This window comes from Topomyia yanbarensis, chromosome 2 (genome assembly GCF_030247195.1).
Source record: "Topomyia yanbarensis strain Yona2022 chromosome 2, ASM3024719v1, whole genome shotgun sequence".
Classification (NCBI taxonomy): domain Eukaryota; kingdom Metazoa; phylum Arthropoda; class Insecta; order Diptera; family Culicidae; genus Topomyia; species Topomyia yanbarensis.
In genome coordinates, this window is record NC_080671.1 from 111,083,687 (window position 1) to 111,106,157 (window position 22,471).

General features: G+C 37.0%; 1 protein-coding gene across 5 annotated transcripts in view; it reads right to left on the minus strand.

Annotated features, from left to right (window-relative positions):
* Positions 1-22,471, minus strand: part of LOC131679174 (calphotin-like) — a 429,494-nt gene that overhangs the window by 146,616 nt on the left and 260,407 nt on the right. The window lies entirely within an intron of this gene.

The window sequence follows — 22,471 nt, forward strand, 5'->3', positions numbered from 1 at the left end:
TAGAGATATTTTAAGACAAATAAGTTTTTTACACAAAAAGTTCAATAACTCTGTAACGGTTGAGATTTGATGGTATGTGTAGAACAATTTTTTTCTCCAAATATGGCAGTCTATCACCCCCCGAGAGATTCTTAACCATGAACCAAACACCCTGTATATATATATATATATATATATATATATATATATATATATATATATATATATATATATATATATATATATATATATATATATATATATATATATATATATATATATATATATATATATATATATATATATATATATATATATATATATATATATATATATATATATATATATATATATATATATATATATATATATATATATATATATATATATATATATATATATATATATATATATATATATATATATATATATATATATATATATATATATTATTGGACAATTTACATGGAAAAAACTCACTACCTCGCATTTTCACCGCTAGGCGGCACTGTATGTATCGTATTATCACTGTATATGAAAATAAGAAAGATAATTTAATTATCTACAACTTTGTCAAAAACTGCTAGTCAATCCGGCTTTGTTAAGAATTTATTCAACTTTTTCCAAAGTGATGTCTGAGTCAGTTTTGCATAGGGCCTAGCAGTGCAATCTGTGTATCAGTACTCGATTCCCGATTCGAGTTAGTGGGTTTTCTCCATAAAAAAGTCGAAAAATCCCATACAAACTTCAGGCACGTTGCTCTGGTAGCTAGTCTTGTCAGATTTGCTTAAAATTTGGAGCAAGTACTCTTGGTGGGACTAGGATTCGAGTCAGAAGTGGGCCGATTAAGTTTTCAAAAATTCATTATTTTTCTAGGCAGTCTAGTCAATAGTATGTGTAATATCAATATTATAACATGGACTTCAATTTGTCTCACTCTGCTCTGAAGGAATTGTTTTCGAGCATCCTTTCTCGTACTCAATAGAGCTAGCTTAAGATCTATACATTTGCTATGAACGTACTGTATTATATGACGTACAAACTAATGCTCAAGAAGTGTTAAATTTAAACAGTGTTTTAGCGAAAATTTTGAAATCATGTGGTTTGCTTGTTAACTGTTGATACATTGAAAAGATGGAGGTTGTGTGCCTACAGCAGAGGGAGTTTTGAGAATCCACTCCCGCGGGCCTTTCCCTCTCAATAAATAAACAAATAAATAAATGTAAAATAAATAAATGAATAAATGAACAAATGAATAAATGAAAAAATGAATAAATGAATAAATGAATAAATGAATAAATGAATAAATGAATAAATGAATAAATGAATAAATGAATAAATGAATAAATGAATAAATGAATAAATGAATAAATGAATAAATGAATAAATGAATAAATGAATAAATGAATAAATGAATAAATGAATAAATGAATAAATATATAAATGAATAAATGAATAAATGAATAAATGAATAAGTGAATAAATGAATAAATGAATAAATGAATAAATGAATAAGTGAATAAATGAATAAATGAATAAATGAATAAGTGAATAAATGAATAAATGAATAAATGAATAAATGAATAAATGCATAAAAATAAATAAATGAATAAATAAATAAATAAATAAATGAATAAATGAATAAATGAATAAATGAATAAATGAATAAATGAATAAATGAATAAATGAATAAATGAATAAATGAATAAATGAATAAATGAATAAATGAATAAATGAATAAATGAATAAATGAATAAATGAATAAATGAATAAATGAATAAATGAATAAATGAATAAATGAATAAATGAATAAATGAATAAATGAATAAATGAATAAATGAATAAATGAATAAATGAATAAATGAATAAATGAATAAATGAATAAATGAATAAATGAATAAATGAATAAATGAATAAATGAATAAATGAATAAATGAATAAATGAATAAATGAATAAATGAATAATTGAATAAATAAATAAATAAAGAATCTACATGTTATGCTGGTTGTACCGCGCGTCATTCTTCAGTGCGATAAATGCAGGTAAATGGGCCATTGCATCAATAAGGTGCGATAATTGCGCAGAGAATGAGGAAGATGATTCTTGCATTGCAAATGCTGGATTATGGAGACAGTCTACATGCCCCGCATCACAACAGCGCTCGAGGAATCTAAACCTGTCCTTTAGACAACACTCTGAGTACTTTTTCGCAGAAATACTAAAGAGTTTTACCACTCATCATGACAAATCATTATGTTCTTTCGGGCCCAAGAAAAGTGTAATACAGATGATCCCCATCTGGGGACTGCTTCTTAAAACTGTAGACAGATTAGATCGCTTGTTAATATACCAGCTCGAAGAAGCTCTGACACAAAGTCGAAGTAAACAGCTTCCTCGTCTCGGAAGTTTTATATCAAACAAGCAGTTTCCAGCGCCCTGCAACCGCTGGAAACCTCATGTGGTTTGGAACCAAAAATCTCATGTGACATTCCAACCAGGGATTCAACTTAGTGCAGGACTAGTAAGGACTAGATCGGGCACCAACTACTTTATAATATTGCGGTGCTCCCCCCGACATCGACTTACCATTATTCAATTCGATTATTTAGGATCTAATATACCTTTAGAATCCATTAAATAGAACCAAATGATTGCATGGTATTCCGAATTCCTGTGGGGACGTTCCAGTACAGTACTACTTGTAAGTTTCACTGAAATACTGGCAATATAGGTGTAATCATTTTTAGAATTATTTCAGAAGATTGCACCTGATAGACATGGAACTAAATGATTTGACCCAGGAACGGTCATCCCGGAGTAGGTTCCCGTGGGGCCCTGAGGTCAAATCGTCATATGAACTCACAACGATAAGAAATCGACTTCTGAGATAACTCCAAGTATTTTTAAGCCTATATTATAAGAATTTTATTAAAATTGACAAATCGTATTCTAATACTGGAACATCTCCCAAGAAATCTGGCTTATCAGAAACTAGATACATTCGCCCTTTTAAAAATTGCCATTATTTTCATGAACTACTATTCGAAACGTAAGGGGATGGGGACCGGGAACGTTTAAATTTGTTCTTCGAAGATAACTTCGCTCGCTACTTTATGACTTGGCAAGGTATCTTCAGTTGCGGAAAATGTTGTTCAGCTTTCATCACTGGAGCGCTTGATTTACAAGAAGTTACTAGCTACCAATCGTGACGATAAACAAAGCAAGTCATCCAGAGAACGATTGCGAACGATTTTCACATCAAGCTGTCGAAGTTTGTAAAGAAATATCTTGTGTGGCAGGCCATCTGTTCCTGTGACTTGAAGAGCGGTTTTACGTCGCAACCGAGACCATCATCTAGGAAATGTGTATGCGAGTGTGTCTGGAAAAAAAAACATCTGTTACCTTTCTTCAATCAACGGAATTTATACGTTCTGTTTTGGACGAATTTGGCATATTGGAATGATGGAGTGGTCTGCCGCGAACAACGTCAAGGTACCAACACGCCAGAACTTTGTCCAATAAACAAATATTGTGCAATCGTCAAGTGGAACTTCAAAATAAGCAACAGACAGTTGCATCACGAGACGTTCTGCGACGAGGAAAGTGACCCAAGAGCCTGTGAAAAACTTAATGGAAGGACTCAAACAAAAGGTCCGGAAATTCGCATTCGCTAAAAAAGAAGCTTGAGTGAATGTTGTTTTCTTTATTCTATATGAATTGAACTTGCAAAAGAAACATGATTTGGTTTTTAAATGAAAACTTTAACAGATTTAGAAACATTCTTGTATGACCAATATTTGGTCGCAGCACCCTTTATAGCAATTAACTTCACGTTTAGTCGATAAATGGAAACACTACCATCCCGTTAAAACGGATTTTCTCCTTAGGGAGCCATATAATAAAGTATGTGTGTAATAAGTCCAATTCCAGCCACCAAAGACTACGCTGCATTACTCAATGTCCTTCCTGCTACTGCCCGAGCCTCTGTACGAAGCGAATGAAAAAATACAGTTACTTTTATCTTGTGAAGAACAAAGTGAACAGTGACTTTTATTCTTGTCGTGGTGATCTATCGATGTGAGTGAATCGCATGAGCAGAATGTGGTACTCCGGCCAAACACCGTGGCTATTGACTTCCGGTCTTTTCACATAAAGCATTCGTCAAATGGACCATTTGCTGAAGATGCAAATTGAGCTTGGGTTGTCGTTTTAGTCTAGTTCGACCATGTTAGGCATTTTCTCATAACTTTCAACAAATTGGCCCATTCAATTTTTTTTATTTTGCATGAAAACTCAAAACACGTCTTTGTGTGTGTGACAACGCTAAAATCAAGATCCACCAGTGTACGGACGATGAGAAAATTTAGGTTCGGCTACATGATCCAGCACAAGATCAGCTTTTAAAAATTGTAAAAACTTTTTGATTGCGTGTGGCAAAAAACCCGGACCGCTGAAGAAATTTTAGACAATAAAATCACATTTCATGTATAGACCAAGCTTTCTAGTTTTATTTTGTCATCATTTTAACTTTCCTAAAGTACGTATACAAATGTAGCGAATGCAGTGGTCTTAATCATATATCTGTGCTTTCCATCGATCCGCGTAAATTTGTTGCTAAGAAAGTTTTCGTCTTTGCGCAATGAAAACACAGATTGATATCATGCAGGTTACGCATGCGTCCGTTAACAAACAGGGATGCCACGTTGAAATCTGTGTTTTGGTCAAAAATATCATTTTATTATCAATGATAACTAAAACAAGAAAAAAATCTGTGATAAATTTCCGAAAAATCTGTGAAAAATCACAATATTTCCAAAAATCTATAAAATTTTCATCAAAATGCCAAAAATCTACCATCTGTGAAAAAGAATCTGTGATCAAAAATTGTGAAAAAAATCTCTGACATTACAGAAAAATCTGTAACCCTGCCAACAAATTAGTTATACCTACATTCGCCTCAAACATTGAACCCAAGCGAACAAAGCAAAATGAGTCAATGCTGATAATGATGGGTAGAGCGAAAGAGACAACTAGTACCACGTCACTATGTTGACCGTGCAAATGGAGCTCGAATGTACAAGCAATTTTGTGTAGAGACTGTACAAGCGATTTTGTGTTCGAGATTGTACATACAAGTGTGCTGGAAACGAGCACAACACAAAAAGCATAGCACTGGATAGCGTACCTCCACAAGCAGTGTAACGGACTTCTCACTCGCTCAGCTACACTGGCTGTGAAAACACACAGCGCAGTGATCGGCTCCGCCTGCCGTTCAACAGGCAACTGAGCTTGTCCGGCCAAATCCGTTCTTCAAATAGTCGATGATGACGTCATTCATAGAAGCGTAGCGCGCTAAGTACACAAATCTGTCGTACCGGGCTTGGGAAGCGCTATCTTCTGTGTGTAATTGCGCGATATTTTGATAAGGTTGTATATTATTTAAATTTTTAATGCCATGATATCAAAAATCTTTGGGTTTATCTATTGGAATCTATTCTTAAGAGTATTTCGGGCGATTTGTGTAAAAAAATTGAAAATTTATCGTGAGATGGCTGAATTATATGCGTTTAAAATTGAACCACTTTTCGTTACATACCATTTTTGTAGAATTTGCACAGTGCACCCCCATATCGAAAACAAAGACGTAGTCCTACGTCAAAATCACGATTCGGACGTGTACAAAAGCAAGAGAGTGATAAACAGGCTCCAAGACACAAGGTTGCGAAGAAACAAATGTTTCTGGGGTGTTAAAAATGTCTTCTCGCGCAGTAAGTCGCGCAGACGAGATCTGACGGACAAACAATAATAATTATTGTTTTCAAGCTAACGTACTGACGCGTATCAAATAAACGAAAAAAAATTGAAGAAGAATTTACAATTGCGATAATTTTGTGCTCGCTTTTATTATGCGTAACGGATTTTATCGGTATTTCGACAAGATAGTTGCAATAATCTAATCGGAAGTACACGGTCCCAGATTGTGCAGTCATACACAGATAGTGCCATCTTTCATATGTACGGGATCTTAATTCAAACAATGTCATATTCGACGAAATGTTGCATGTTGTTCTGCCTAATGACTCTACTCTACTTTGGTTAACTTATTAAGCGTGATCAAAAGTGCACTGCGCACGTGGTGGAACTGAATATGAGACATACTTCCGTAAGCATAAGCTTCATGTTAACCTTTGGCTGTTGCTCTTCGAGAATCGCCAGTCTTACGCGAGTGTGTTTAAAATCAAACACAACGGTAGTCACACGCAAAGCTACTGTCAATCATGTCCACTTCACAACCGGGGAAGAAGGGCAATATTAGTGTACTGTTTGCACAGTGAATAAACAACAAAACGGTAGATAGATTTGATAGTTTGTTTCACTGATAGCTTCTGCTCTGGACAAGATGAGAAGATAGACTAATCGACCAGATTTGTTCGATGGGATTTGTTCAGCGGGAGTTGATTCAACGAGAGTTGGTCACTATTTCTTTAATGAAAGTTGTTCAGTGGGGGTTGCTGAACAAGAGTTGATCGGCGAACGTTATTCAACGAAAGTAGTTCGACGAGTTTCTTCACGAAAAATCTTCGATGATAGTTGAACAAAAGCTGTTCGATAAGGGTAATAACTACGACGAGAATTGTTCAACGAGACGTGTTCGAAGAGGTGGCTTAACGTCAGTTGTTCAACGTGAGTTGATCGACAATAGTTAGTCGAAGACCAGGCATTGGTCACTCACGTGAGAAGAAGCTTATCCGCTGTCCAACTTTTCCGAGATAAGATGAGTCGCAAAATTCTCCGTCCTCACAAATAGCGTGAGAATAATTTTCCGGATAAAATTTGTTGACTTTTTCCTTCTCACCGGAGAAGGTGATAATATTTTAATTTCGTGGAAATCAATAAAAGCGTCAAAATATACACTTAATTTCAATGAAAAGTGTCTAAGAAGAACGATAGAGTTGTTTTTTCGTGTTTTGGAGTAGCAAAAGCAAGCCAGCGAGCGCAAAAGGATACCGTGATAAACTCATTCGCTCATTCTCGGTTTTATTTATCCGGAGAAATAACACGTTGTATTTATCCGGAGAAGTTGTGTGAGTCCCAATAACTTTTCGTGTGAAAATGTGAGTTTTTCTTATCGCAGTAGCAAAATATCCGGACGCATTTACTCATATGAGCGATAAATGCAATGCCTGTCGAAGACAGATGTTCGAAGAGATTTTACCGGCGATTGTATTGTGACGAAAGATACACGGCAAAGGTTGTCGATGTAAGTTGTTCGACAAAAATCATTCGAACAAAGGTGTACGGCGAGAATCGAGAATTGATCGAATAGTGTTGTTTAATGAGAGTTGTTCGACGGGAATTATACGGCGAGAGTTATGACAATTTATCGATGAGAGCAGTAGACGCATTGTTCGACGCAAATTTTTTAACGAGAATTGTTCGACAAGACCTGTTTAAGGTGAGTTGTACAACTCAAGTGGTACTATGAGAAATGTTCAACGAGAGTGGCTTTCGCGAGCGCTGTTCAACGAGAGTAGTTCGTTGTCAAAGAAATTTGTTCGATTAGTCCATTAACGTAAGACGTTCGACGAGAGTTGTTCGACAAGAGTCTTGTTTGTTGTCATTGTTTCGTTAAGCTTTTCATGCTTGCTGACTAAGAACTAGCTTTATCACACAGTAAAAAGAATTATTTTTGGGAGGACAATTCTTAACTTAAACCAACGTTTTTGGGTCAAAAAATCGCTTGTCGCTTGAACATATAATATGAATATAATATTTCAAATCTGTTATTGCCAATAACAATATGATTGAAGTTACTCCGTGTCTTAAAATCTACATTTTGTGTGCAATTAAAAATGCTGCCTGAATGTATTCTAGGCAGATTCAGTCTATTAAATACTGGCTGACATAGCCCAAGAGCCAGCCTCCTCCAGATTCCATGTTGAATTCGCACTACATGTCCAGCAGACTATACTCTGCTGTGTTTTATCAACCAGAGCAACAGGGAGTATCAGCGATTTGTGTAGAATAAGTATTGTGCACCTACACAAATTATAGAAAGTGCTATTCGCTGCCTCACACACCTTTTTACCTCGTAATCAATTTAAAGTAATTTCAAGTCATTTTTGCTGAAACTGTGACAAATTTTGTGTTCAGGAAATACCATTGATGAAGCCTGATTCCCAAAATTAACATGTATGATGCATATCAATAGATCACAATATGAAATTCAGTTTTTGTGAAAAACAATGTTTCTTTTTAGAAAAATATTGGTTCATCGTGTTTTACTATATTTTATCAAAAGAAACAGTAATGATGAAAATTTCTAAATCGAAATATTTTCAAGTGATTTTTGAGTAATTCCTCCAGCATACTTTTTCGTATATTGACAAGGAATGGGGTATCGCACAAACACTTTTGTTGGCGAATCACTCTATTCCAGATATTTTTCCTTATCATTAAAGAACCTGGGTTCTCAACGAGAATATTTAAAGTAACAACTATTTACCTATTTTATCACAGTTATTACGATTATTATTAAATGATATGTAACTTTACTACAGAAATGTTCACTCTAAGTGGCAAATAGCGTGATTTTTCGACTAAAACACTAAATACCGAACCAAATATAGTGCATAACAGATGAGTACAAATATCAACCATTAAGTTTTCACACTGAACCAAATCATGCAACAAAATTAAACCACCCGCACCGAAGGCGAAGAGAGCTCTTCCCGAATCCATTTTTCCGCTCGCATGGTTGTAATTTTTCAATAAATGCACTCCTGCACTATTTTTCACCATAATTCTTTTTCCCAGTCAGCACCAGAATGATAATTAATTTTTTTCTCCCCCCTACGGGGCACATCTTCTGACAAGTGCCAATTCCGACAGCCTACCCTTCCCCAACGCAATCCGCTGATGCTACTGCTGCTACTGTGATGTGAATGCTGAGAAACACAACCGGCACTTGGTGGCTGCTGTGTGCCGTTGTTTATGTTGGAAATAACCATTTAAAAAAGTGTTGTTTGAGGCCAGTTTAAACCTGATTACCGCCATTACAGCCAGGGCACGCACGTTAGCTCACGCCAGTGCACTGCTGCTCGGTAGCGGATCGTAAATCATGCTCCACTGCACCGAGTCCGCCGGCTAGAATCGAAGCGGCAGCAGCAGCAGACAACGACGAAGAACCATATTGATCCGATTCTTCTTATGCTTCTTCAAATAATTGATTTCCCCCTCTCATCTGACGATAGCTGACACGAAGAAGCAGTTGTCTGTCCGATTCAATTACCCATCAGCAGTGTGTGTGTCGGTGTATAATAAAGACAACCTACCCTTACTGTGCAGGATTGGGGGAGATCCGTTGATCAGGTTTCGGGTTCAACTTTGACTACTTGTCAGTTTGTGTCAATATTTTCAGCGAACAGTTTCAAATTGGCAACGGGAGGTTGCCGTTCGTGGTAGCAGAAAAAAAGTGAAATCAAACAAAGTGGGAAATGATTCAATCAGTATCAGAAAGAGCATAGATAAATTTAGAAACTCAATCAGTGGCATTCCTTTGCCACGCTCAACTTGTTCACTTGTTGGGGTACGGGATTCTGATCTATTTCTGGTGAAATAATTGAGCTGTCTCGATATTTGGCTTTCTCATGTCGAACAAAGGTATTGCAATCACCTCCAACTGGATTGATTTTTTCTTTTTCTTTTTTTTTTTGGAAAACAATGGAACCCAGCAAAAAACTTTTTATGGCTCCTTCTGCCAAGCGATAATCGAACGATTGATTGTCTGAAATTGTCTGGAAATTAGGAAAAATCTATTCGAGGTTCTACGAATACTATCAAAATGTACTCCTAGGTGACTTCAAACCTACTCCGCCGATATAATATTGGATTTTCTAGTTTGTTCTAAAATTAGACATTAAAATAACACCGCTTGCACAAACCGGTTCAATTACCCTCGGAGGAATTAGCAGCCAAGTTTACTGTCTGCATCATAAACAACTCTTGGTAGTTTTTCGTTTTCGATTGAATGTGAATCGTCTTCAAGAATAGCCCCTCCTTTTGACATGAGCCGGCAATAAAATAGGACGCGCGTTTTGCACTTGATTAATTAGCCTCAATCAATCCAGCCGGCGATGTGCTGGAAGGGCGGACAGACACAAACAGACAGACAGTCAAAACAAAACAATGCCCCACTGCATTGCCGTTAGTTCGCTCCAAACCCGAAGAAGATGATTGGCGAGTGCATTCAGTGCAGTCGGGAGGGCATCAGCAGCAGCAGCGTTGTCAAAACGCAGTCTGCAGAATGAAAGAAGAAGGTCACTGATGATTATAACGGGTTCCACTTCGATTCCCATGACGATTGATCAACCGAGTCGGGTCCGGCGGGACCGGGCAGGGCCGGTAGGGACCAAGAGCATCCTTGACCAAGCGTTTTGCGCATCCGATCATGACGTTTCACGTCTCATTTATCGGCGCGAGAAATGATTGGTTCGACTAAGTCCGAGAGGATGTGAGCGCAAATGTGAGAAACGGACAAAGAGTTCGAGTGAAGATGTGTGCTTTTCGCGAATGTTCATGCCGTCGGTTTCGCCTTTATGCATTGGTACACTGGGTTAGGGTCAAAACTCCAAGATTTTAGAGATCTTGTGCTTGGTATTGAAGCGAAGACTGCATGTATTGGAAGGATTTTTTTCCATTCATTTCCTGGCGGTTTCTATCAGGACCGAGTGCCAATCATCGATTTTAGAGATACTATCCCACTATCTGAACACTAGATATCGACCCAAAACACGAACCGGTACCAACTGCACGGGCAAATTTCTGATCTCCTCTTCATATCAATGAAGCTCCAAATCAAATGTTTGTGAAATTTTGAATCAAAACATGCAATGATCAGAGATCTTTTGGAATAGTATCGACTGGTAGAATTTGAGGTTATATTTGTGCTTTTAGACTGGAGAAAATATAACGACAGTCTCTACACGGAAAAAATTGTTTCCAAAATCGTGAATAGTGCTATGAATGCTGAAACAATCACGTTTTTACGTTACGTAAGCAGGGCCATGAACAAAAATCATGCGCTTTATAATTATGTCCAATTTCGTTTCAGTAACGCCTGCTTAACGTTTTTATTAATGGAAATATTTGTTTTTGTTTTGTGGACTTCAATCACGGTTTTTGCCATGCTATCACCAACTCGATTTTCTGTACGTGAACTAGTTCACAACTTTATGAACATTATTCATAAATCCAAAGGTTAACTATTTTAATCACACATTTAGAAACATTAGTCTGGATATTTTCTCGTGAACAATTTCACGAAACACGAAATTTCATTCATGAATCTATTCAATAGTCGTGAACTAATTCAAGATTCAATGTCCAAGCTAGTGAAATAGTTCACCAAATCGCCAGATATTATTCATGTGTTCGTGAACTGGTTCATGATTCCTAGTATAATAGTCACAACTGACCATCTGTGCCCGTGAAATTTTTCACAAAATCATAAAATATTATTCATGTATACGTGAACTGGTTCATGATTTCTAGTATAATAGGCACGACGTACCGTTCATGCTCGTGAAATAGTTTACATAATCATCAAATATTTTTCATGTATTCGAGAACTGGTTCATGTTAGTCACGACTGACAAATCGTGCATATTATTCGTGTACACGTGAACTGGTTCATGATTTCTAGTGCATGATTTACAATCTACCTTGCGAACTCGTGATATTTAGAAGATATTCCTAATCATTTTAAATTTATGTATGTTTTATGTAACATAGTCGTGAAATTTTCACGTGAACTATTTCCCAAAATCTGCAGTATTTTACGTGGAATCATTTATGTTCCATGCACTTTTTCGCGACATGTCATATATTCTGCTGTTAGTAACCAGTAATAGGTACGAGCATAGATAAGAAAACTATTAGGACTTCGAACATCGATATTCATTTGATAAGGTTCAGTGTGATGTCTGGACAGAAAACGAAAGCTGCGTTGAGCACCAAAATACTTTATGAAGTTACAAATCGTGATCGTGATATAGTTCACAGAAGAAGATACCGCGAATCAGTCACACTTTTATGATCCAGTTAACATTGACACGTTACTTCAAGCGAAATTCCGATAGTAACCAAAAAGTGACATAAGATGCGATAAGGCGAAGAAAAATTACGAATATCATGATAAAACTCATTATCATGAACTTGAGTTACATCGTTCCACGTGCGAATTTCGAAAGTAAGCGCAAGAATAAAATATCACGACAACGTGCATGTAAATTAAAAAAAAGTGAAATCATGAACAAAAATCACACTACTTTTGACAAATATATCAAAAAACGTGGCTAAGATTCTGAAATCATTAACATAAATCACTCTACTCGAAACTAAAATATCGCGATAACGCGAATATAAATTAAGAAAGTCATGAACAAGATCCGGAAACCATGAATAAAATCACATTACTCATAATAAAAATATCAAACATCGTGACTATGATTCTGAAATCATGAACTTGAATCACTACTCACAACTGTAATATCAGAATGGCGTGAATAGAAATTACGAAAATCGAGACTAAGATCCTGAAATCATGAACATAAATTTCGCTATTCTGACAGAAAAATCATGATGGTAACGTGAATACTCATGACGGTAACGTGATGAGAAATTACGAAAATCCCGAACGATTTCATGCACACCGTTTAACTGTTGGCTGTGTATTTTAAAAATATGAATCTAAATCGTAACAAAAAGTAAACAAGTCCAAGGAACAACCACAGTAACTCAACCAAATAATCGAATGTAACACTAGTTTTTTGGAAACACAAATAATTTCATGAATAGGAAGGTTTATTATTCATAATTCCAAAAACTTAATCACAGTTTTCGTAAATCGTTTAGTTCACGAAATCGTGACCTTTTTGCCTTTCTCCTATAGAAAGGTTATGCAATCACTCTTAACATCGTCAACTTAATCCCAACCCGGTGGGCCGTCGGTCATATACCATTCGACTCAGTTCGTCGAATTCGGCAAATGTCTGTGCGTGTGTGCGTGTGTATGTATGTATGTGACCAAAAATAAGCACATCGGTTACTCAGAAATGGCTGAACCGATTTTTTCAAGCTTAGTCTCAAATGAAAGGTGCAACGTTCCCATAGGCTGCTATTGAATTTCATTCAATTCCGACTTCCGGTTCCGGAGTTACGGGTTGAACAGTGCGGACACACCAAATTCACATTTTTGCCTTTCTCCTATAGAAAGGTTATAGAATCACTCTGAACATCGTCAACTTAATCCCGGCCCTGAGGGCCGTCCGTCATATACCAATCGACTCAGTTCGTCGAATTTGGCAAATGTCCGTGCGTATGTGTGTGTGTGTGCGTGTGTATGTATGTATATGACCAAAAATAAGCACATCGGTTACTCAGGAATAGCTGAACCGATTTTTTCAAACTTAGTCTCATATGAAAGGTACAACGTTCCCAATTACCATAGGCTGCTATTGAATTTCATTAAATTCCGACTTTCGGTTCTGGAGTTACGGGTAGAAGAGTGTGGACACACAGCAAATTCACATTTTTGCCTTTCTCCTATAGAAAGTTTATGCAAAAACTCTGAACATCGTCAACTTAGTCCCGGCATTTTTTTTTATTTGTATAGGTTTTCTGTATTTTAACAGGGGCGTAATTAGGGGAACACGGTAAGGGGTACCCCCTCTCCCCCACATCACTTATCACCATTTCCTAAACCGCCCTTCCCTCATCATGTACCTCCCTACCCGAATAAAATTTTCCAGTTTCTTAAATTTTCCTAGCGGATCAGAAAACCATTGAAAAATTTGGTTTGAAATGATTTTGAGTTGAGAAACTAATTTCAAATTTCTTAACAAGTTTAAAATTTTTGGTGTTGGAAATTTTTGGTGGGATTTCAAGTGTTTCAGCGTCGGCACATAGCAACTCAAGTTCGAAGCTGTCGATTCATTGTACGTATGTGTAAATCGCACTGAATATGTAATAGACATTTCCACCATTATGTTAAACATACCCAGCCATGGAATCTTAGTTTAGATGAATGAGAAAGGCACAATTGCACCACCAGGTGGATTAAAACGGGTTTTTCATGAATTTATGAACGGATTTTTTAGTGTGCATTTTTATGATTTTTAACTTATTATAGAAGGGTATTGATTGTTTTTTTAGAAAGCATAAACAGAGACTCATAAAAGTCAAAATCACAATGGGTACAAATGAAATAACTGCATAATGCATATTTTAAATCCACTGGTCGCTTTCATGGGTTACAGGCGACGGAATTGTTTTGCAAACACTTACGTGGCATTTTATCCATGCAAATTAGTTCTCCTAGATTTTCTTTTAAGCTCGATGCCTTTGATGGACATTCTTCAGCCTTTGGAATTAATTTTTTTCGTTTGCTTTTGGCTGCTTTGTATGATAACAATTGAAAATTCTTGAATTAAGGCGAAAAACTACAAAAATAGTTGAAATGCGATTAAACACACTTGAATGCCAGAAATATGACAATATTCAGCGGGGTGCACGACTTTATGCATAATGTACGTTAGACATAATAGACGATTGGCCTAATGTACGTTAGGCATAATTTATAAAATATATTCGATTAGTTAGAGATTACTGAGTTTGTAATGTTATGGAATTTTAGAGCTATAGTACTCAAGTGAGAGCAAGGATTGCTGAAATATACAGATCGGAAAACTAGAAGCGGCAGGGTCATTAGAAACAGGCTGCTGCCGGCAGGAGTCAAGCTTAGGCGGCATTACTACGAATCGCTCAAGTCTACCATCGTGTCTCACGGCAAAAACAGACTTGTCCCTCTTGACCATTAGAACCGAAAAAAAGAGAGTTCACGTAAGATGAAAACTGTTCATCTCGGGTTGCCTTTCGAATGCCGGGTTAGATATTAATTAGGCTATTGCCATTGCTCTTGCAGTCGTAGTTGGTTTGCTACTGTGTGTAAGGTGTTGGCTTGCCTACAGCGATCTGTATATTTCACATCCTTGCTCTCACTTGAGTACTATGGCTCTAAATTTTCGTAACTTTCCCTATTCAGTAATCTCTAGTGAATTGAATGTCGTTAGAAAAGAAAAAAGAAAATGTGACTACATATTAGTCGAAATAAAAAATAGAAAAAAGAAAAAGGAACTTGTACAAACATTCAGGCTCTCACCACCCGACGCCATCATTGCCGAAAAATAAAAGTGATACATAAACATGATGCATTATGCCAATTGCTCATTACGCCTAATATTCATTATGCCAAACATATGTTATGCTTAATGTCTTTATGCCTGACGTTCAATGTACTAAACTAATGTATTAAGCCTAACGCTCGTGTGCCTAACGTATTTATGCATAATGGGGTACACCTATATTCAGTGATATTAATATTATATATAAGACTTTTCAAGGTTTTACAAAAAGTTACCCACAACCGGGAACGACGACACTTTGTCAATGACATAGAATTGTTAATTTCCTCAACGATAATTTCCAACGTTATTTCCATTGGTCTCTGTCCGCACTGAGTGCCTACCACCGAGGCCAGAGAGGTAACTTCAGCACCTGGACCCGAGATATCGGCCTATCAGCACATATACCAACGGGTCTACTTCTCTTCAGGCTTCCCATGAACATCGACAACCTTGTACCTGTACACGAGAACGATTCGCAGCACAAGGCAAAAAGAGTCAATGCTAGTGATGATGAGAATGAGAAAGGGATAACTGGTGCCACGAACCTGTGTGTACACTTGGTGTACGCACACCGTGTACCTACATGGGGTTCGGTTATGCAAGCGAACATGTGCACGCGTTTTGGTACGAAATAGCGTGTTCGAGTTCGTACACAAAATGTGGGTTTAATATGAGCACAGAGCCAGAGCGAACATTGTGTGCGATGTTCATTTGGGAAGACTGGAAAATGTGAGCAATTATTTCGACTGGATTTGAACTCAGACTCACTGGGGTGATAAACCGTCATGCTTATCACACAACCACAACATCTTTCAATTTTACGGAAAAATTCATTACTGAAATATGGAAAATAATTTTTGGGCTGATTTTTTTTTTGTTTCGAATAAAGCGGTTTTAACCGTAGGGTTATTCGCCTCTTTTTACGAATCAGAAAAATCTCTGTAGGGAAATTTCTAACCCTATGTGTGGGATTGGGAACCAAACTCAGGTGAGCTGCCTACAAGGCAATAGATTTACCAACTATGCTACGCTGACCCGTTTTGAACTGATTTTTAAATGCAGTACTTAACGCAGAAAATGTGAAAGCTGTGACGCAGTGCAAAATTTCATAGCGCTAGCAAAACGCCTACACCAAAAATTGCGTGGGGCTACAACAGGGACCGGCCCACAACCAGAGACACTCACCTAGTAATATGAAGGGTTCATAGTGCGGAAACATGTGTTTAATAATGATCAATGGCATCTTCACAGAATTTTATGGACGTAAAAACTTCTTTCTTTTGATACTACGTTTGCACTAATTAATCGAATTTAACTGATTAATGAAATATTATTTTCAAAATCCGACGGTGGTAAGCGTGACCGCCATTCATTCCAGTTGACCTGGGTTAAATTCCAGCCGAGGTAGTTGAGATTTTTCTGAGGTGAAAAAATCTGTGGTCACGTCTTTCTTCGGAAAGGAAGTAAAGCCGTCCCCAGTTCATGAGTTGATGGATCCATATTCTAGTCTAGATAGTAGTCACTTTTCTGGTGTCAGTAAAGAAGAAATAGAATCCAACTTCTATACTTACTAACAAACGTCCTCCTCCCGTGATACTTTAAAATTTTAAATTTAAATTTTAAATTTTCAGGATCTCGATTGCTTTCTTTGTTCAGTCAAGAAAAATTTCTGAAATATATGTTTTCGTGTTCTACGGTGGTATAACCCCTTAAAGTTGTTAACCCGTTTGGTTTCAAAAAAAAGTTTGCGGGCTACCCAATTTACCGATTTTAATGATTAAATCAGCAATAAAACCGTCAAGACAAACAGATTCATCGTATTTTTTTGTTTATAACAACATGGTAAAAAGGTCTATTCCGTAAGCTATTCCGTGCCTAACGTCGCCGCGCATGGATTTCGAACAACGAATTAAAGGCATAAACGGCTTGCGTTGGCACGAGTCCGCATGGACCAACACGGCTGCTGCAGATTTTGTAGCATTATCAAACGGCGCTGAATAGAAGCGCGGCAAGTAAGCGTGGTAAACATTTAGCCTGTTACTTTGAATTCAAAACGATGACATACACATATTTTTACATCAATAAATTGCAATTTTCAGAAGGAATTTTTTTGAATTCAGCGAAAATTTAAAAAAAAATGTCATGGAAATACGAATAAATTCAGCACTATTTCCGTAATTTGTAGCCTGCATTTCTTCCGTAATTGGAAGCCTGCATTAATTTCAATTTGATGTATAAATATGTATATGACATCACCTTTAATTTAAAGAAATGGGCTAAATAAAAGTTAGCCACATTTGCTTGCCCTGCTTCCATTAATTATCCCTTGATAATGCCACAAAAGCTGCAACAGTCATATTCGTCCATGTGAGTTTGAGATAACGCAATCTGTTTACGCCTTCGAACCGTTGCTTGAAATCCGTGCGCTGCGACGTTCGGCGTAGTTTACTTAGTTACAAATGACGGGCCATTTTTTCACGGTTGTTAAGTACTACAAGTAGCTAATATACTACTTTTAGTACTAAACTTTTTTTTTCAAATGGCGGCGCCGGTGTGGTCTGTGGTCACGTCTTCCTTCGGAAGGGAAGTAAAGCCGTTGGTCCCCGGTTCATGAGTTGATGGATCAATATCTAGTCCAGATAGTGGAGTCACACTCTGGCGTCGGTAAAGAAGATGTGAAATCCAACTTCTATACTTAATAACAAATATTTCCTCCTCCCGTGATACTTGTGGAGTGCGCAGTAGTATCTGCGGCCTCTAGCAAAAGCAAGTATCGGACTAACATTCCTTCCCTTTCCTTCCGCGATCTACATTCGGGCCTGGCCGGCGCCGGTATTGATCAATAAAACACTGTAGGATTAACAGGAGTTTCACATTGAAAGATGTTTTGCTATTCCCAAACATAATTATCTACTTATTCCCTGTGCAACTTCAGCTAGTCCAGATCGATAACAGAGTAGCTCCCAGGGGTGGTCGCACAAGCTCAAGCTTAAATGATTTTTTGTTCGAATGAAAGAGGTCCAGAAGATCTTTTTCCCATGTTGTTATGAACAATTCATAAAAAATAAATATGAGACTTCGGATCGGAAAAAATCGCCTGATCCAGCTGTGGACTCTCTAGGGGGACCTGTTTCAAAATATCGGTCTGCTAGATTACTTTTAATTATATTAAATACCTTCTATATAAATCGTTGAGCTACACCTAATTCTAGAAGTTAAACATTACTAGCTCCCGTTGCACTGAATGGTATGTTTAAATTGCTGCATTATTTTGTCGAAATTAAATTTAAACGATCTTGTACTAAATTTCAAAATATTCACATCTAGCGTAAGAGACGTAAAAAATTGCTATATTTTTTTTATTAGCGACATTCTGATTGATCTCCATTATTCACGGGTTGCGCGTAATAAAACTATAGTCTAAGTCATGTCTGTATTTGGTTTGCTCTTAAACCTTTATCTATAAAAGAACGAACAGCGATTTGCTAACAATTTTAGACTTGGTGAACAACTTCAAATGGGACGATTTGTAATTATTTGTGATCGGAAAATTCAGCAAAACTCCATAGTTTACAGGAAAGCAAGGAGCCTTGGTATGTAGAGAATAGTAAACAAACGACATAAAGGTCGAAACCAGTTTACAGAAAAGCAAGAGAGGAAATTCGAGCAACCTGTGCGGATTTACTGCCATTCTCGCTTTGATTTACTGTTTTAATAGGGTTTCGGACGTTTACCAGCTGTACTGCCGTGATATGCATAACAGTCCCACCTGCATAGGAAATCCATAGCAAATGGGACTGTTATGCGCATCACGGCAGTGTAGAAGTCGACGAAAATCGCGCCGCTTGGCAATTAGTGATTCCAAAGTGGCCTAGATTTCGAAATAAAAGTGCCACATACAAACAAATATCTTCTGCTGAAATGGATCATGCCATTCCGAAGCAATTAAAAACAATAGACATGTTTTTTTATCAGCACAGATCAATCATCTGAGAATAAGGTAATCAGTTTGAGCATTCAATTTCACTTTCAAGCTTTTTAGATTTTTTTTTTAAATGTACGGGTACCGGTACTTTACCGGTACTACCCGTACTGAGGGCTTCAGTATCGTAGTACCGGTTCTCGTCAAAAAGGGTCGGTACTGCGAACTCTAGTTTCAAGTGCAACACCCAGACCTCTTACATGTAAGAGTCGCTTAAACAACCTACAGCTATAACCCGTTTTAACAGAGTGACTCTTTTTGTCGACTTTTAAAGTTGAACCTAACGTAATGCTGGTTATTCTTATTGTGCACTATTGATTTCTGACCGATTTTTTCAACTGGTTCCTACTTGACACCTAGAGAGCGAAATTTTTGAACGATTTTTACACCGACTTTAATCCTAGTATTTAACTGATTAAAAGGTACTCCGATCTTGTTGAAATATTTGGCGAATTTTTCAAACTGTATGTACAATTAGAATAACTAAAACAAAATTTCGATTTCGTTTACCCACACAAAAGTTTGTAAGCCTTAAGAGAAAATTAGGAGATATTCAGATCACCCTCTATACTGTATATAGTAGGTTAAGCAGAAATGAGTTAAGTCTGTAAAATATTGAAACATTGATGCGCTGCAATATATTTGTTATCTCCTTCGAAGATCATAAAAGCCTTATTTGACAATTTTTATTTCGTGCGATTTATAAGTGATGGTCCAGGCGGATAAAAATTCTGGGAAACAATATTAAAATTCACCGTGGCTACAAAGTAGCAGCTGTCGTTTATCATCATGATTAGCGCCAACTCTCTAATTCAAAATCCGTGTAATGTGGCCTGCCATACTGAAGCGAACTTCCTACGACGGCAAGATTAAATTCAACTAACTCTCCGGAGTCTATTTAATAAACTTCCTGAAAACAAGCGTCAAAATCACAAACTTCGTACTCTTGTCGTCTCCCGAACGTGCTCATAGAAAAACTTTCTCCTTGGTGAACGGATTCTTAGAACCGAGCAAAACTTTGAACATAATTAAATCCCTATTTTTGCGAGTGACGTGGGCAAGTTTTATACCTTTTCGGTGAAAGCACACTTCGGTGTTAGGTGCAACACTTTAATCTTCCGTTGCGGCCATTTCCCATGTACCTAGCTTTGAATCGCTTCAACCGCTAAACTCAAAGCGCGATTCGACTACCGTCGTAATTTGTTGGGCAAAACATTACCTGCTCTTAACCTTTTTGCTTGTGGAACGCTGAAAGCAGCCTCCCGGGGGGGTTTACTGATGCTGCTACACTCTGCACAAGTTGCGATGAAACTCATTTCGAAGGGACGAATAGACCGCGTTTCTTTTCTGACCCAGAAGCCGCACAAAAAAAGGCGCGAGAAGTCTATCTGGCGAAAATTGGCTGGAGTAAATTAAAATTTAAAATCAAATCGCACAGCTCCTACCTACCATCCCTTCCTCGCACCCAAACTTCGCAGTAGTTCGCAGCAATAGCAGCGGCGACGGCTCGGCTTCAGCACAGAGAGGAGCCATCAGAAGTACGAGTTATAAGCCGTGGTGGTGTTGTTGCCGTTTTTGTTTCCAATTCACTATTCAGGTGAAGCAATCAGCGCGAAGTTGTGCACAATCTGTGCGATCTTGGTTGGATAGCTGGCGGGCTTCGGGTGTATGGGTAATGTGTATACCGAGATTGGTTGAGCCATTCCTACCTACCAAGATCACGTTTTGTTACGTTCTTGTCCTACATTGAAGTTTGTACAATTTCAACTTTGGGTATACAGTTTTTTCCCAGAACAAAAAATGACCGTTTCCTTATTTGAAGCTAGTCATAATTTGTACAAGCAATGCACTATCGGTTGAATGTTTGGAATAAGCTATTGTTTCGGTCCTTGTTCCATTAGATTTTTTAATCAGGAATAATGAAATCACATAAATCGGAACTATGATTGGTACAATTCCGCCAATAATTCTTTTTTTTCATCAGGTTGGATTTCAAACTATCAGCTGGAAGTGTAGAATTATATGCAAGAACACTGGATGTAGCCACTAACTGGTGAGGAAAGCTTGACCGCCTGAGGGTCGTTATTGTTTGGACCAGTCGTAGTCAGCAGTCATACTGGTTCTTTTGACTAATCGAACCATTTGTTGGTTTGTTTATTTGATGATAATGAAGAAATCGTGAATGAGTCAAACTAAAACAACGTGCAGCTGGCAAAGAAATATTTCATGCAGTTAAGGAATTTTGTTCGGAGCAATGAGGCAAACGGTTTAAATGAGTGCTGAAATGAAGTCGAAATTTGATTGTCACTACAATTAGGATAGGTTCATTTTAGTATGTTTCATACTGAAATATACCGGTTATTCAGAACTAGAATCTCACTTGCACAAAAAAGACTCCTTTCCGTAAAATATTTGTTTTACAATTGCTTAGTTGCATGAAAAGCAAACCTGCTCCAGCTTCTGTAAAATTAATATTTTTGGAAAAGAGGAAAATACCCTAGGGATAAATCTTCTTCAATCGAAAACAAATAAAAGAATTATTTTTTGTGGTTTTTTTAGTTTAAATTATCGAATAGAACGTTTGTAAAAAAATATGTGAAAATAGTTAAATTAACCAGAGCAGTGGCCGTTTCCCCGACATAGTTATTTTTATAACGTTTGAAGTGACCACGATAACTTCACAACCAATTCATCGATCGATCTGTTTTTCCAAGGCTTCTTTACTGTAATACAATTAATTCAATTTTTGGGTTTGTTGTAAGTGCCATGTATGTGTTCATAGTGTATGTGTATACAATTCATCTCCCACTGACTGGCAGTGATTTTATGGAAGAAACATATCTACACCTATTCACTGATATATTTACTTTTAACCATAGATGCAAAAAATTTTAGCCCTGGATATGGAAGGTGATAGCTCTACTGCACATCCACCGATCCATACAAGTATGTCTGTTCATACACGTATATTCTGAAGTCGATTTCAAATACAATAAGCCCCGCGTGAATATATCCACAAATCAATTGGATGGGTGCAATGTATACACAATTCCAGAATTTTTTGTCTCCGGCACGTATTTAGGATCTTTCCTTTTTTGCAAATAAAATCAATAATAATAAAACAAATTAAAGCAATCATACCCAGATCGACTGTCACTTATCTATTTCGTTCGTTATTCGCCACAACATTTAAGATTTTGTAGTAATATCAAAAGGAAAGCAGCTCGAAATGTTGAATTAAACGAAAATAATTATGTGAAAAAC